This window comes from Suncus etruscus, chromosome 10, assembly GCF_024139225.1.
Source record: "Suncus etruscus isolate mSunEtr1 chromosome 10, mSunEtr1.pri.cur, whole genome shotgun sequence".
Lineage (NCBI taxonomy): Eukaryota > Metazoa > Chordata > Mammalia > Eulipotyphla > Soricidae > Suncus > Suncus etruscus.
In genome coordinates this window covers 92,406,961-92,422,548 of record NC_064857.1, presented here as the reverse complement: position 1 = coordinate 92,422,548, position 15,588 = coordinate 92,406,961, and the positions used below count along the sequence as shown (strand labels likewise).

The window sequence follows — 15,588 nt, the reverse complement described above, 5'->3', positions numbered from 1 at the left end:
AGGAAGGTGCCACTTGCTGAGGCTTTCATAGAGGAGATTTTAAACTTTAGTGGATAATCTTGGAGGTTCTTTCTGGTTCTGAGAGTGAGTGGAATGTGGGCCTGCAGCCAACCCTGCTGTGGGCAACTAATTAAATCACAAGGAAGAGGCCAAGTGCCTGCCACACAGTCAGGTGCTCCGTGTTCCCAGGAAGGGGTGCAGAACTGGGGCATGACCTTTCAGTGGGTCAAGAGGCCCATGAATATGGAGTGACTTTCCTTTCCCTATGGCATCTCCTCAGAGGTCATGTGACCTCTATTCTCAGGGGTAGGCTCATGCTTGAATGGTTTAAAAAATACACTCTCCTCTCTCTGTGCCCCTCTTAGCAACAGCACGGTGGCCCTCTAGGGTGCGGGAAGGGAAGTCCATCAGCCCACTCAGCTGGCCAGAGCAAGGGTTTCCAGGGGCTTTGTTTTTAGACTTTGAAAGTTACACCTCTTATGATTTATTGCTCTATTTTTTTTTTTTTTGTTCCCTCTTAGCCCTTTTCCAATGGGGGAAGAGAACTGTAAGCAGAGACAAATGGATGTCCTCTAGGCCCGCACTTGCTTTTCTGGGTTATGAAAAAAGATGCTTTCACTGTGGTTGTTTGTGAACTTGTGTGCCTGGCACTATACAGTACACACACCCGCACCATCTCATTACAGCCACATAACTCATTGAGAGAGGGGCACTGACTTCTCTCCTCCCAAGAAGCAATAGCAGTCATCTGCCCACAACACACATTGGGAGCTGAGACCCTGGGAAAGAATCCATCCATGCCTAAAATAAAAGGCGAAAGACCTTCCACTCCAAGCTTCTGTTTCAGAGTCTCTGGACCTAGGCAGAATAGTGTGGAAAATGCTCCTTTAACTAAGTGTGGCTGTTTTTGTAGCTGTAGCTTATGATTGTGCCAACATTGACCTGAGGATGCTTTGCAAATCTCTTACATATCTGCAGCCTATTCTCCTTAAATCACTGTACTTCTGACTTAAACACTGTGTACTGAACATGTGTGTTAAGTTCCCGCTATAAACGAAAGCAAAGGAAGTACAAAGCTACAAGGGCAAAGAAACGGACAGTGAAAATCCCAGTCAAAACTGCAAGATAGATGCTGGATGGGTGAATAGTAAATTTTCTTGCTTAGCAGTAAATTTGGGGGCCATACCCCAAAGTGCTCAAGGTACTCAGGACTCACTCCTGCCTCTGTGCTCAGGGGTTACTCCTGGTGGTGCTTGGTGGATCACATATAGTGTTGGGGATTGAATTTATTGGGCTGTTTACAAATCAAGAGCCCTACACACTGCTCTCTCTCTCTCTCTCTCTCTCTCTCTCTCTCTCTCTCTCTCTCTCTCTCTCTCTCTCTCTCTCTCTGCCTCCCCATCTTTCTTTCTATCTCTCTGTCTCTTTCATAATCCTAGTAGTAATTTGATCTCCAAATTTCTCCAGGTGAGGTAGGAGGAGTGAGTTTGATTACTGGGTTGTGGAGAGTTTACAGGACAATTAGTTTACAGGACAAGGCAAACCACATTGCAGAATTTCAGAGAATAAAGCAAGAGTTGCTGATTGTTACTGAGGACAAAAGGAATCATTGAAGGTCTCCAGAACATGTGCACTTTTCAGTTTAACTATGTGACCCCTTTCTTTCTGAGCTGGACAAACCAACAATGGAAAATACATTCTGGAGAATGTAACCTTGGATTTAAACAAGTCAAGTGTGGCATAAGCCTGCAAAAGGACTTTGGTAGAAGCAGGGTCTTAAATTAAATTTTATGACCTCACATTTTTGAATTAATGGATTCCCAGATTGTTGCCTGTCAGAACTTGATGTAACATCTTAGTAAGAAGATTGGGAAAATCTTCTAAATGGAAACTGATCTAAGAGAATAAAACATAAAATAGTTGCTCATTTCTACTTTTTAATGGAAGATCTTAGTTATCCTATCAATCCATGGTTCCATGGTAGACAAGATTTAGCCAAGAGCACAGTGATTAAGATCCTCACTGGAAGAACTGGAGTAGTGTAGGGGTCAAAATTATCTGCTTGGGAAATTTAATCACTGACATTACATGCCCCCTCAGCACTGCTAGGGTTGCTCTGTGAATCTAGCTACAAACCATCTGTCCATGTTGGCTGAGTAGAATTAGGAACGGACTCAGGGACTGTATTCTGGATACTCCACGTTCTTTACAAAAGGGATCCTCACTGAAAGGCCAAGCTCAGCACTTGACTTCTATTTGTGAAAGCCTGGGTTCCATACTCAGTGTCACACATGTCCCCAAGAGATGTTAAACTATGATCTTGTTAAAATTGGATTCTTCTTTGTTACCAAGGAAGTAACTTGATTACTACTGGGGCATTTTTGAATACATAATATTTGAATTTGTTCATCTTCCATTTGAAATATCTTAGTTTGGTTTCGGTCTAGCTTTCTTACAAATTTTAAACTCTAATTATACAAAGCTGGTCTTACCTCCTACTTTTTCTTTCAATGTCCCAAATGTTGGATATATTTATTTATTTATTTATTTATTTATTATTTATTTATTTGTTATTTTGCTATCTATTGCTTTTCTACACTTTATAGGGCTAACAGAGCTAATTCTGATGGTTTGTTGCTTCCCTTTGGTTGTTTCATTGCCTATTTTTATTGGTGTGGCTTTTTAACTGTATCTTGTGTTTTATGCCAAATTTCTCCACTCTATTCCTTGAATGCTCTGAACCTGATCCCAGTTTTCTAAGTGCTTTACTCTTGTTAAAAAAAAAAGTGCTTTTGTACTCTTGCCAGATACTATAATATAGAAATATGTTGGCAATTTATGTGAACATATGTCTAGATTTCTATATCTAAATGTATCCTTATATGTGACTTATTATTACTATTACATGCATCTATAAAATTAGATTTTATTTACAGGTGTGACTTATTTTAGGCATCTATGTTTTTATTCAATTGATACACATGCCCAATAAAGAATGCATCATTTTTCCTGAGGAACAAATCACATTAGTTGTGATAAATTAGAATTTAAATAATACAAGCAATATTTACTTTATTGTATATAACCTCAATACTCATTATTTGATACAGACCTATATTCAAGAATAATGTAAGACATTTCAAGCTAAAACAAATGAGACAATCTGGTTAAGGATTTATTTTGGGGTGTTTTGCAAAGAAAAGCAACATGGGGAGAGGAAATGGAAATTGCAGGAGAGTGCAGGCAGGGATTGGGGCTTAAGCTATCTTTATAGCTCTGTGATCTGGGGTCTCTTTACATAGCAATGGGGACTTAGGCAAAGCAGGGATCATATTTATCACTTCAAGGTCTATTAAGCATTGAGTTAATATGTATGGGAGCACAACTATAAATTGTTAGGCATATTTAAATTGTTGTATATCCAAGTCTGTTTTATCACTCTGCTGCCTACAGTGCCTTGGGCATTAGCACTCATTCAATAAACATTTATGAGCTAATAAATTAATGAATGAGTTTGTGAGCCTGGGTTTTCAGTATATTTTCGTATCCATCTGAATCATTTATAGACATTTATAAAATTGAGAATTATAAGCTACTTGTGAATGATCAGGCCTCTTGATACAATGGCTAAAAGAAACTGTACAGGTTTTCATGTATATGAGACACTAAATGGCAAGGTTGATTAAGAGAAATTGTCATGATTCTGTTCAAACATAAGATCATAGATATGGGGGAATCTTAGACAAAATCACCTTCTTCTTGAGGATGAGAAACCAAAACCCATAAGCTTTTTGAAATCATTTGAGTTTATATAATCTCCCTCTACTATCGAGATCTCTAGAGCTATCAGAGACATATGATAGCTGATGTGAAGAAGATGTAATTTTAGATATATTTTTTTCAAAGATTGTGCTAAGCGCTGGGGAAATAAACAAGACAAAACCTCCCTTTGCAAAACTCATAATCTTTATGGACATAGAAGCAGTTAAGTGTGTTATTAGTTGTATTAATGCTATGGTGGCATTGCAGGAGTGAAAGGGAGCTGCCAAAAAATCTTTGAAAGGATATGGTATTTATATTCTGTGTCTTAGCTTGAGTTCCTTAGAATTCAGAGATAGTCCTTCGAATTCAGACTTCCTTACCAATTCAGAGGTAAGTAGCAAATGTTCCAATGAACACCTGGAAAAGAAGTGTTGAGGGCAAAGAGTATTAAGGAAAGCCCCAAGTGAAGACAAAATTGTGGTCAAGTTTTATGCAGAGAGGGTTAGTTTATCCTGCAGGGGGGACTCTAGGAAACACATTATTTCTCATATTTTGACTAGTTTTGAGGCAAAGGATCTGAGCTTTTACCATCTCACTTAGGTGGGTCATTTTCTGTGAATTATAATGGGGAGAATTGGAAGGATTTATTGACCCCTTCTGGTCATTGAGCTTTAATTTACTTAGCCAAAGGCAGGCCCCTAGAGAGAGTCACCATGTAGATAATTAGAAACAAAAGAAGTTGGAGTCAAGTATACAGACAGAAAGATAGGAATTGAGTGAAGTACCAGCAGTATCCTCTCTATCTGAGGTTAACCAGGATGATTAGCATAAAGAAAAGTATGTTGGAGGTGGCGTAGGATATTGTAAAGATGGGAGGCCACTGATGTGGCTGATAGTTATATCTGGTAAACACCAAGGAGGTGAGATATGAACTAGAAATGTAAACTAGGTTACAATTACAAAAGGTTATTTTAAGTTTATAATTGGTAGAGAATGAAATCCATTCAAGGCATTTCAAATAGTAGATGATTAAGGATCTATGTACTCTTAAGTCATTTAAAAAAAAAAAACAGGCTTTAGGAAACTTGTGTGCAACATTTTATAACTCAAATTTGCTTTAAGATGGCCTCTTATATAACCAAAAATATAACTTAAGTATCAACTTTTCCCCCATTACTACCCACCTCCTTCTTTCATCATGTCTAATTTCAGATTTCCAGAATGATCTTTTGTGAACTAGAAAACTTCAATAATGGTCAATATCACATTTTACTGTCCAATATATGACTTTTATTACTGTTCTAGGTTCACATCCATACACATAGTTTTAATTTGCTATGTCTGGGTCAAAGAGTTGAGTGAAAAAATAATGAAAGTAACTAAGGTTAACTGATACAGTTTTTAAAGTTTTACAAATAATAGTTCACTTTATTGTTACAGAAATTAGTCAATAGTCATTTCATTAACACTTAAATTAATTATATTAATGCATGAGGTTTTCTTATAATTGTCTGCTCACATATGAAGAAACTACATTTTCTGAGTTCACCTAAATAGTATGAGGTGACCTTCAGAATCTCTTCCTAAAAATTGCTGAATCCATCACCTTATTTTTAAAGGAGTTGTGGACAATGTTTGCCAGTCTGGACAATAATCTTTCTTTCTCCTGGAGAAATGTGTTGTGTTTATTTTGTAGCCAATATGTAAAGTTATCTCTTAGATGTGATCTTGTGTCATATTCCTACAAAGATTAATTAAATCTTCTAGTTCTAAAAATACTCAAATAAAGGTTTATTTGTTTAATTCTATACTATATTCTTTTTTATTTTTTAATATGGAACGCTTCACGAATTTGCGTGTCATCCTTGCGCAGGGGCCATGCTAATCTTCTCTGTATCGTTCCAATTTTAGTATATGTGCTGCCGAAGCGAGCACAAATTCTATACTATATTCTAACCAGCATCAATTGCAGCAAATAAAACAATTGGGTAAAGGAATTTGGGTGCAAAGATTGAGTGCAGGCCAGAGAAATAGTACAAAGATAAAGGCACATTTCTTACATGCAACCAACCTTGTTTGATCCTTATCCCTGGCCTATATGGTGTCTAGGTCACAGTAAGATGTGGTCCTGGACAACCCTGCAGGGGTCTCAAACTCAATTTACCCAGGGGCCGCAGAAGGCAAAGTCGGGGTGATCCTTGAGTGCAAAGTCAGTAGTAAGCCTTGAACATTGGGGGTGTTGACCCAAACAACTAAATCAAAACAAAACTAAAAAGAAAGATTCCTTTAGGGCAGGGCCACAAAATGTTGTAAGGAGGGCTGCCACGAGTTTGAGACCCTTGTTAGAGCATGGATTAGCCTGGTTAATCCCCAGCACAACAAAAGTAGTACAATGTTGTCAAACTTTTGAATTGATCACTGGGAGAAATTCCGGGTCTCCTGAATACTGCTTACTTGACCCCCAAATAAAATAAAATAAAATAAAATAATCAGGTGAGAAGCACATGCCTCTAGCAGCAAAATAGGAAGGTCACACAATCCATACAAAGACCCTGGTTGAGGTGAATGAGGCTCTGCCTTCTGAGATGTCTCTACATTTCTTGGTTAATATATGTGCAAGTATACCCACCCAGATACTTGAAACTGAAGGTATAATAGTATCCTGTTGGGTGAAATACAAGTTTTAATGAATTTTCTGTGTGTGCTAAGCCTGCATTATCATGAGAACCTGGAAAATGGGATGTGGGTGATTGTCAAATTTTCCTTAAAATGATAGAATTGAATACCCTTATTTTTCATTAAGAGGAGGAACCACAAGGAGAGAAGAGGAGACTGTTTAGGTTTAATTTCCCCCACACACTCGGATTTATATTGGTTGGTACAGCATATCAGAGCAGAGAAAGACTACTAGAGGAGGAAGCATAAAAGACCTTAAGCTGGTTTCTCAGAGTGCCTACTCTGAGGAATCACTTTCATACCCGAAATCACATCCTCATCCTGAATATAGACACGAGCCTGACATGTGAACCATCTAGTTGCACCCCAATTATACAACCCCTCCACTTCATCAGAGCAAAAAGCTAAGATAAATTCACTAACGAAAATTTGAGAAACCCATTCTGAGGCCAAGGGAGAGTCTGAACAAACTGTGTTATAGGTTCCTTGGGATTGGGTAGTAGTGGGTTATTGAAAGGAACTTGGGGTGGGAGACTTGGCCCCTGCACAGATCTCATATTCTTTCACAGATCTGGATCTCAGTTTTATATTCTGCAAAATGAAATTTCTAGACTCAGGCCCTGAGATCCTCTCAGCTTCCTATCTCATAACTCTGGGCAGCACCAATGTCCTAACAAACAATGATCGCTCCTCAGGGAAATGTGGACAAGAATTTCTCATATTTCAATTTCAGTTTAGACTTGGGTAGTTATTGTAGAAAACCTTTAAAATGGTTACTTTGTGCTTTTAGTTGACTCTATCACTGAGTCTGTCTCAGAATTATACCAATTCCTTTTATGCAGCCACATTGTTTATCAACACCCCTTTCTAGGTCATAGATAATACATACATGCATTCATATGTGCCCAAGTCTGACTAAAACATGAGTAGTTATTTCTTTACAAGTGGAGGTACTAGTGATAAAAACCTCAGGTCTCAGGCATGGAAAACTTGTGCCTCCACACCTGAACTATAGTTGGTGCCCCAAGACACCAACTATTTTCACTTTTCATTTGTACAAAAACAAAGAACAAACTCAGAGAATTTGTAAAGGTCTTTCCAAGGTTCTTATGGTTCTAGAGACTCTGGCTTCATCCTGAGATGTAATTGGAAACCCAGCTGGCCTCTATTTTCTGTTCTTTAATCCTCTCACCATCCAGCCTCTGGGCATGGAAGGTTCCTTTTTCCCAGAGGACAGAGAAGACAATTTGGGCTCATCCACTTATGTCTTTCTTTGACTACCACTTAACTGAACTTTTTCCTAAGGCAGAGTTTTTCTTATACTTCCTCTCCTCCTTATTATGTTGAACCTGGGTGATGTCTCTCTGGGAATCTGCAAACAGGGGGAGCTATGTATTCTCTTCAGAGACTTCAGAGGAAAGAAGAACTATGAAATCAACAGTTTTAGGGTGAATCGAGGAGTAGGAAAATTCAGTTGTGGTAGGAACAGGTAAAAGAAGGAAACAACAAAGGATGTGAATAGACAGTCCAACCCTCAGTGCCCTAAGATAGCTGTCCTCCAGCCATCTCCAGGTAGGCAGCAGAAGAGGGCTTCTTTTGGCATTTTTTTAGCATTGCTATCTCCCTCCAATATAAACATTGTCTTCAGCTGAATGCTACCACTAGCATTCCCTTTTCTTTCTCTTTCTCACTCTCTCTTTTGAAGTGGACATATCCGGTGGTGCTCAGGGGTCACTTCAGGCATGGTGCTTGTGGGGAACCCTTCTGGTATGCTCACAATCAAACCCAGGATTCCTGTATGAAAAATGTGGGCTCCATTTATGTAAGCCTCCTCCCTGGCCCCTTTAATTGCTTTCTTGACATAAAGATACACAATGAAAGGAAAACATCACAGTTTATGATCTTTGTCTTTTACTGCTTTTTCTCCTCCTGAAGATATGAAAAGCTCTTGGAACACATTTGGAGTGTACATGTATATACTTGCAGACCCTTTCTATTTGTCCATCTGAGATTTTAAACTAGAGAACAAATGATTGATTGCTTTCTAGTAGGTTGGTACTTCCTTATAGGGAATATAAGGAAGACTAATATTTCTAAGTTTCTTTTTCCTTAAGATTATGAAACTAGAATATTCTATACCAGAACCCCCTTTGCGGGTAGTTCCATTTTTATGGTGCAGTAAATCCTTTGTCAGGTCTCATATTGAATTGGAAGGGCCACAAGACAAATACGCGGGGATCATAGAGTCACCACAAGGATGTCAACTTCCTGACAATTTATTCATGCCCACAACATATCTCTGTGTTTGAGGCTTACCTTCCTTGCATTAAGTCATGGCGCTTTGTGTGTTGTTTGTTACAATGGTGTGACTAATACAGTGTGACTCTCCTGACTAATACATAGACTCAGTGAGAACATTCTCAAATGAATGTGCCCATAATAATCACCTTAAATGCTTTTATCAGAGCCCAAAGCTTCTACTCAGGTAAAGCAGAGGCAGAGCCCAGGAATATGCATCTTAATGTGTTAAATTACACACAGAAATTCTTGCAATACAGCTGCAAACCTGCTGTTTTCTGAGGAACATACATGAAGAAATTAATGTCAATTATTCATGTTCAAGTTAAGTAGTGTTTATTTCTCCCTTTGAAGGTCTGAATGACTTATACCAGAAGAACAGAACAATAGAACCTTAGTGGCTACTATAAACAAGTGCATTTGTGAGATTGAAAATTTCAGACATGTGCTCGTTTCGGCAGTACATATACTAAAATTGGAACGATACAGAGAAGATTAGCATGGCCCCTGCACAAGGATGACACACAAATTCGTGAAGCATTCCATATTTAAAAAAAAAAATTTAGATGCGAGGACTCATACCTACTTCATAGTCTTGTTCTGGAACCAGAGGAAGATAATTTGACAAGATACATAAATCATTTGAACTCTTGTTTGAAAGGTGGCCAATGAATGTCACTTCTTTCAAAAGAAGGAAAAGCTAAATTTCAGAATAATTTCATTTCAGCAAAAATGAACAATTTTGCATAGTTGTCATAGTGCCAAGCTCAGGAGCAAGGGACAGGAATGTATATCTGTCCCAACTGTCATAAAGCTAAATCCAGTAGGAATTGAGATGTATGCCTTCAGAAATAGCTATAGGACCACGCTCTGCACAGAGCTGTGATAATTGTAAACCCAAAGTATTATGGAAGTTCAAAGAAGAGAGGGATTTCCGTAATAACAGTAATATCTTCTTAGAATGACAGTTGGGAATTTCTCACAAGGGTTAATGAATCACTCCATTTAGCTATGACAACAGTGAGGCAAAGAAATATCTTCAAGGGCCCAGACATTATTTTTCCAGTCTTGCACTGGGGATATAATATGATTAGACATTATGACAAATTAGCTGCTTGGGGCAAATCTACAAGAAACCTTTTATGAAAATGGAGGTTTGGACTTATATTAGTGGGTTATTACTAACAAGGAAAGCCAAATTTGATAGGGAGGGTGGTCCCTGGCTCATATGGACTTTGAAAACCTACAAAAGTGTTTAAATTAAGCTCAGCTGCAAAAATTCAGAAATAACATAAACAGGTGAAAATAGACCTCTTAGGTACCAAGATCTGGTCCCAAACCTTCTGACTGCCTTTGAAGTACCAACAAAGGTTTAGGGAGAGTCACCAGATTCTCATATGATGTAATCAGAAGAAAGTCAAACAAAAAAATAATGAATAACAGAAACAAAATATTAAAATGAACCTGTGAACATGAGGAATACCCAATGCTATATATTTCAGTCATTTAATTTGTTTTCTCACCCACATTGTTTTTCAAGAAAGAAAAATCTTTTAATTTCACAGTTCCCTGTTTATATCTCTCTATGCCAGGGTGTTCTCAGTGCTTTAAAAAATGGGAAGTAGGACAGAAATGGAGGTGGAGGGAGGACAATTCAGTGATGGGAATTCCCCTGATTTTATGTTAATATGTACCCAAAATATGTCACTATGATTAAAATAAAAATTATATTAAAATTATATTATATTATATTATACTATATTATATTATATTATATTATATTATATTATATTATATTATATTATATTATATTATATTTAAAATAGAAACTACCTCTAAAGTTAGGAAGTTTTGGAAATAAAGCATGTTTTAGCAGAAATAAATGTCCAGATGTTCAAGGTGTGTTGTTTTGAGCAGAAGAGCATTGCTGGCTTTAAATAAAAATTATGGGTTGGTCTGAATATCTAAGGAAGCAAGCAGCCTGGTGGTAGAGGGAAGAGGGTAGGCCCCAGATACCAGGTGACCCTCACCTAATGGTTACACTTCATAAAATTTTAGCCTAATCTCTACCACTAATGAGACTCAGACATCTCCAGTGCTTGATCCCTCCTCTATGCCAAGCACCTCACTCATGCTCCTTGTGCCTTCCAGCTGTGCTTTCTTTGATTTTGCTCCTATAACCTGATTTTCTGATGACCCAGAATAGTGCATACTCAATGATATGCATTTTGTCTATTAAAACTCACCAAAAGAGACACGGGAAATAAATGCTTCTTTTTCTGTATAGTCATCAAAATGCAATCACCTATATCCTCACCCCCTTTGAAGTAAAATGTTTTGGGGCAAATGTTGGTTGTTAAAAGGTGGCATGCTTAACCTGGTATGAACAATGGTTCAATTACCTTGGAAAACCTCCTCAATTAAGATGCTTGTGCTAAGGTCCTAGTTTGTGCCCACAAGTAGGGACAAGGATGAGGAACCTCAAGGAAAGTCAAAGATTTGACTCAGGTCCATGAGAAGAGGAGGGAATGTTGGGACCTGGGCTCTGAAGAAGGAGAGATGTTATTTTGTAAAGGCCACATGGTAAGCTTTTCTGGTTCTGAACAAGGAAGGAGGGCATTTTGTAAGGGTCACATGGTATAAGCCACATGCTAGGTTTCCACAAGCCTATTACCATTAACACCACCAGAAGCTACCTGGCCAAATCAGGTAGCCTATCAGAGCAGGAGACAAAGGAGCATTAGGAAGGTATCCCTAGACAATATCCAATCATTTTGAAGATCATCAGAAAGCTAGAATCTCTCTATATCTCTTCCCTACCTAATCCTCTTCATGACCTTGGTGTGGTTCATTTCCTTCTGGAAATAGCCCTGGCTGGCCAGTTTGGGGGCTGTTGGTAGATGGATTAAAGTATTCAGATTAAAAAAAAAATAAATAGTGGCATGCTTAGCAGAGATGCCAACACACTTCTGGCTAACTTGTTGGTTTGTTTGGGGTCCTAGCTGTGCTAGGGATTACTCTTGGCTCTAATATGGGGAATTACTCCTGGTGGGCCTGGGGAACTCTAGGGGCATGACAAAAGATCAAATCAGGTCAGTCACAGGCAAAGCGATCCCTACCTGCTTTCACTCCAAGCTCAGTTCTGGCTGATATAGTTCAAAAAAGTGCAATCAGACAATATTGGAAAACTAGGAGATCTTCCTGGAAATATTAAATACTAGCTCTCTAGTATAACCTACTTGGGCTCTAGAGAGAGAGCAGTCTAGTATAACATACTTGGGCTCTAGAGAGAGAGCAGTCTCTGCTGCTAGTTGTGTAGTTCACTCACTGCCTTGTCTCTTCCTGATGAAGAACTCTATAAGGCCTAAGTTAATTTTTTCCAATGAAAAATGTAGGTATGTTGTCTAATTTGAATAGTAGACCATAGTCTTAGATTAGGCTGACAATACAGCTTCCTGTAAATGTCTGCATCTAAAGAGGATTATTTCCAAATAGAAGTGGAAGTAAATTCTGGGCAGTTAAGTAAAATGATGTAGGTTCTCTAATATTTTGCCCATTTTTAAACAGGGAGAAAAAGGAAATAAACAGGGTATTATGTAGTGCATTTTTGTGTCTCTCATCCCAATTCATATTTCATAATTCTAAGCTCCAAAGTGATGGTGTTTGGAGATGGATTTCGTATGATGTGGAGTGAATGGAGTCCTCTGGAGAAGTTTAATGCCTTTATAAGAAAAAACAAGAGAGCTTGTGGAATGGAGAGATAGTTACAGTATGTGGGTAGATTGCCCACATATAGCCTACCCAGGTTTGATTGTAGAACATGGCCCAAAAATGAGAGAGAGAGATCTCTCTCTTCTTTCTATGTAACAGCATAACCAGAAAATAGAAAATAGAATCTGCAAGGCATTAACAACACTCAAATCTGCTGGCATCTTCATCTTGGATTTCCTAGTTTCCAGAGCTGTGAAAAATAAATGTTTGTAATGGAAGCTACCCAGACAATGGTATTCTGTTATAGCAGCTCAAGCCGACTGATACACTGTCTTTGGGAAGCTAGCCTGGCAGAGTTTGCAGAATAGATTGTATTGAGAGAGAGAGAGAGAGATTCAGGACAAAAGGGATTATTTCACCAGTGATTCAAGATAATGTGCTGACTTCATGCACTAGGAGCTTCAGATTTTGCTGCCTTCTGATTATCAGGTCCCACTAAGGCAAGAGGACTCTAACATAAATAATGAATTCTAAGCACTTTCAACTTGGGTGAAGTAAGTTGAGAGAAATAACAAATAGGCATGTATGGACAAATACAGAGGTAGACAAATGCATCAAGGCCCAGGAGGTGGTAGTACTTGGTCATAGAAAAGCCTTTTGGCCCTGGAGTCTGAATTTGAATCTCCATTTCCTGAAGAATTGTTTGCTAATTGGAGAAACATTCGTATGCCAATTACATCTAAATCTCAAACTTGTCACTGATAACAACAACAACAACAAAAGGCAAATTGCAACACCTATCTGTGAGAATCACAAAAGTTAATGCCAAAAGAACTCTTAGCAGAGGGACTTAACCAAATCAGATTGTCAGTAAATACTAATGATATTCTAAAATGAGATGTTGGAGTATTTAGTTGAATTTACTGGTGGAATAACTCTGAGACAGAGAGACACAATTTGTGAGAGATGATCTAAAGAGGAAAGAGTGAAGAATTTCATAAATGATTGATAACTCATCTTTCCCATGTGGTTCTTGGCATTTGGGCTATTTTCGCTTGATCTGGCATTTTCTAGATACAATAATGGGGAAAAGCCAGTTTATAATTGGATCTGGTGCAACAAAATTTCTGAGACTTTTAAGGAATGACCCAGTGTGTATACTTAAGAGTGCTGGAGAAAAATGCCCCTTTACCCATTTCTCCTTCCCCCCTTCATCTTCATAAAAAGATAATGACTGAAAACAGAAAAACATCACAATTGACTTTGCTAGTTGAATAGGATAATCTTTAGTCAGACCTCCATGTTCTCAAGCCATTTTAGAAGAAGGTAGGATATAAATAAAAAGTAAATAAATAATTAGGACAACTCAGCCTCCTTAGGATTTTAATCCTTCTTCAGCAAATGGAGGTCAAGAGAGTGAGAACTTGTTTAGCTCCAGATTCCCTATCATGACTACACCTCTTGATACAAGTCCCCATTGTGTCATTCTCTGAGTTATTATAGTGGCCTCTGGATTCCTGCAAGCACAAAATTTTAGGACAGGGGCTAGTTGCTCTAATCACAGTGCTCATAAGTGTGAATTGCTATTAGCAGCTTGTCATACCTAATAGAAAAACAATTCAATGTTATATTGAATTTAAAAAAATATTAAAAAAAACATGCTATGTTACCAAGAGTGAAGTCAGGTACCAGAAGCTTTGGCATCCTTAAGGAGGGTAGAAATGCAATAAAAAAATTCCCTTATCAGACCTGAAAATCAGTGTGTGACTACTAATGAAATTATGGAGAAGTTTAGGAGATCATTGTATCAAATGTTCTATTTGATTGAGCAACACAGACTAGAGGAGGGAAGAAGATAGAGAGATGAATTTTATAGATGACAATGATAAAGGAAGAAAGGAAGAAGAAGGTATAGAATAGCAAAGACTTCACTCATTGATAGCCTAAAGCTGGCTTTTCAATGGCATTTAAAATAAATGGATAAATAAATAAATAAATAAATAAATAAATAAAAGGATACATTTTTATTTAAGGGATGGACATATTGACTGCTTTGGTAAATGTTCCCTGAACCTGCAAGATTCACATCATGCCAGGTGCAGAGGCTCCGGTTGACAGGCTTATTGAGCTCAGCTCATGCAGAGCACTTGCCCTCTTTTTTGAAATCAGAAACAGATTGCAGCACCATGGGCACTGTCACTGAGAAGGTGGCAACTGTCTCATTACAGTTCCAAAGTCACCTGGCGTCCAAGAGAAGTTTAATGGCCCAGGGCCACTTTGCTGGATTTTTCAGGTCTTGGGTAGATGGTATTTATTTTTTTAATTTATTTAAAATAATTTCAAAATTACAAGCATGTTTTCAGTTGGCCCTCAGTCATAAAAAGAACCCCTTCACCTGTGCCACATTCCCACCATCATTGCCCTTCCACTCCCTCCTCCCCCACTTCCTTTCTATATTTGAGACAGGTATTGTACATCTCTTCCTCATTACCATTATTATAATAGTTTTTAATGTAGTTATTTCTCTAACTACAACTCACCACCCTTTGGGAAAGCTTCATGTAGTTTGCCGGTCCTTTCAGCCATCATCTCTATTGTCTATGGGTATTAATACAATAATGTCTTTTATTTTTCTTAAAACCCATAAATGAGTGAGACTATTCTGTGTCTATCTCACTCCCTCTAAATTATCTCACTCAGCATAATAGTTTCTATGTCCATCTATGTATAGCAAAATTTCATGACTTCATCTCTTCTGACAGCTGCATATTATTCCACTGTGTATATGTACTATAGTTTCTTTAGCCACTAATCTGTTGCTGGGCATCTGGGTTGTTTCCAAATTCTGGCTATTAAAGATAGCACTGCAAAGAATATAGGTGTGCAGAAGGCATTTTGTATTGTGCTTTTTTGTTCCTAGAATATATCCTCATGAGTGGTATAGCTGGATCATAAGGGAGCTCAATTTCCACTTTTTTTGTGGAATCTTCATATTGTTTTCCTTGAAGACTGGACTAGATGGCATTACTACCAGTAATGAATGAGAGTTCCTTACTCCCCACATCCCTGCCAGCACCGATTGTTCTTATTCTTCGTGATATATGCCAGTCTCTGTGATGAAAGATAGTTCATTGTTGTTTT

The 15,588-nt window shown here is 38.1% G+C and overlaps 2 non-coding genes across 2 annotated transcripts; one reads left to right on the top strand and one right to left on the bottom strand.

Annotated features, from left to right (window-relative positions):
* Nucleotides 1-5,590: 5,590 nt before the first annotated feature.
* Nucleotides 5,591-5,697, bottom strand: LOC126021463 (U6 spliceosomal RNA). The gene has a single exon (XR_007499977.1). It is a non-coding gene; the product is annotated as a U6 spliceosomal RNA (small nuclear RNA).
* Nucleotides 5,698-9,181: 3,484 nt separating this feature from the next.
* LOC126021454 (U6 spliceosomal RNA) lies at nucleotides 9,182-9,288 on the top strand. Its single transcript, XR_007499969.1, has one exon. It is a non-coding gene; the product is annotated as a U6 spliceosomal RNA (small nuclear RNA).
* Nucleotides 9,289-15,588: the final 6,300 nt, after the last annotated feature.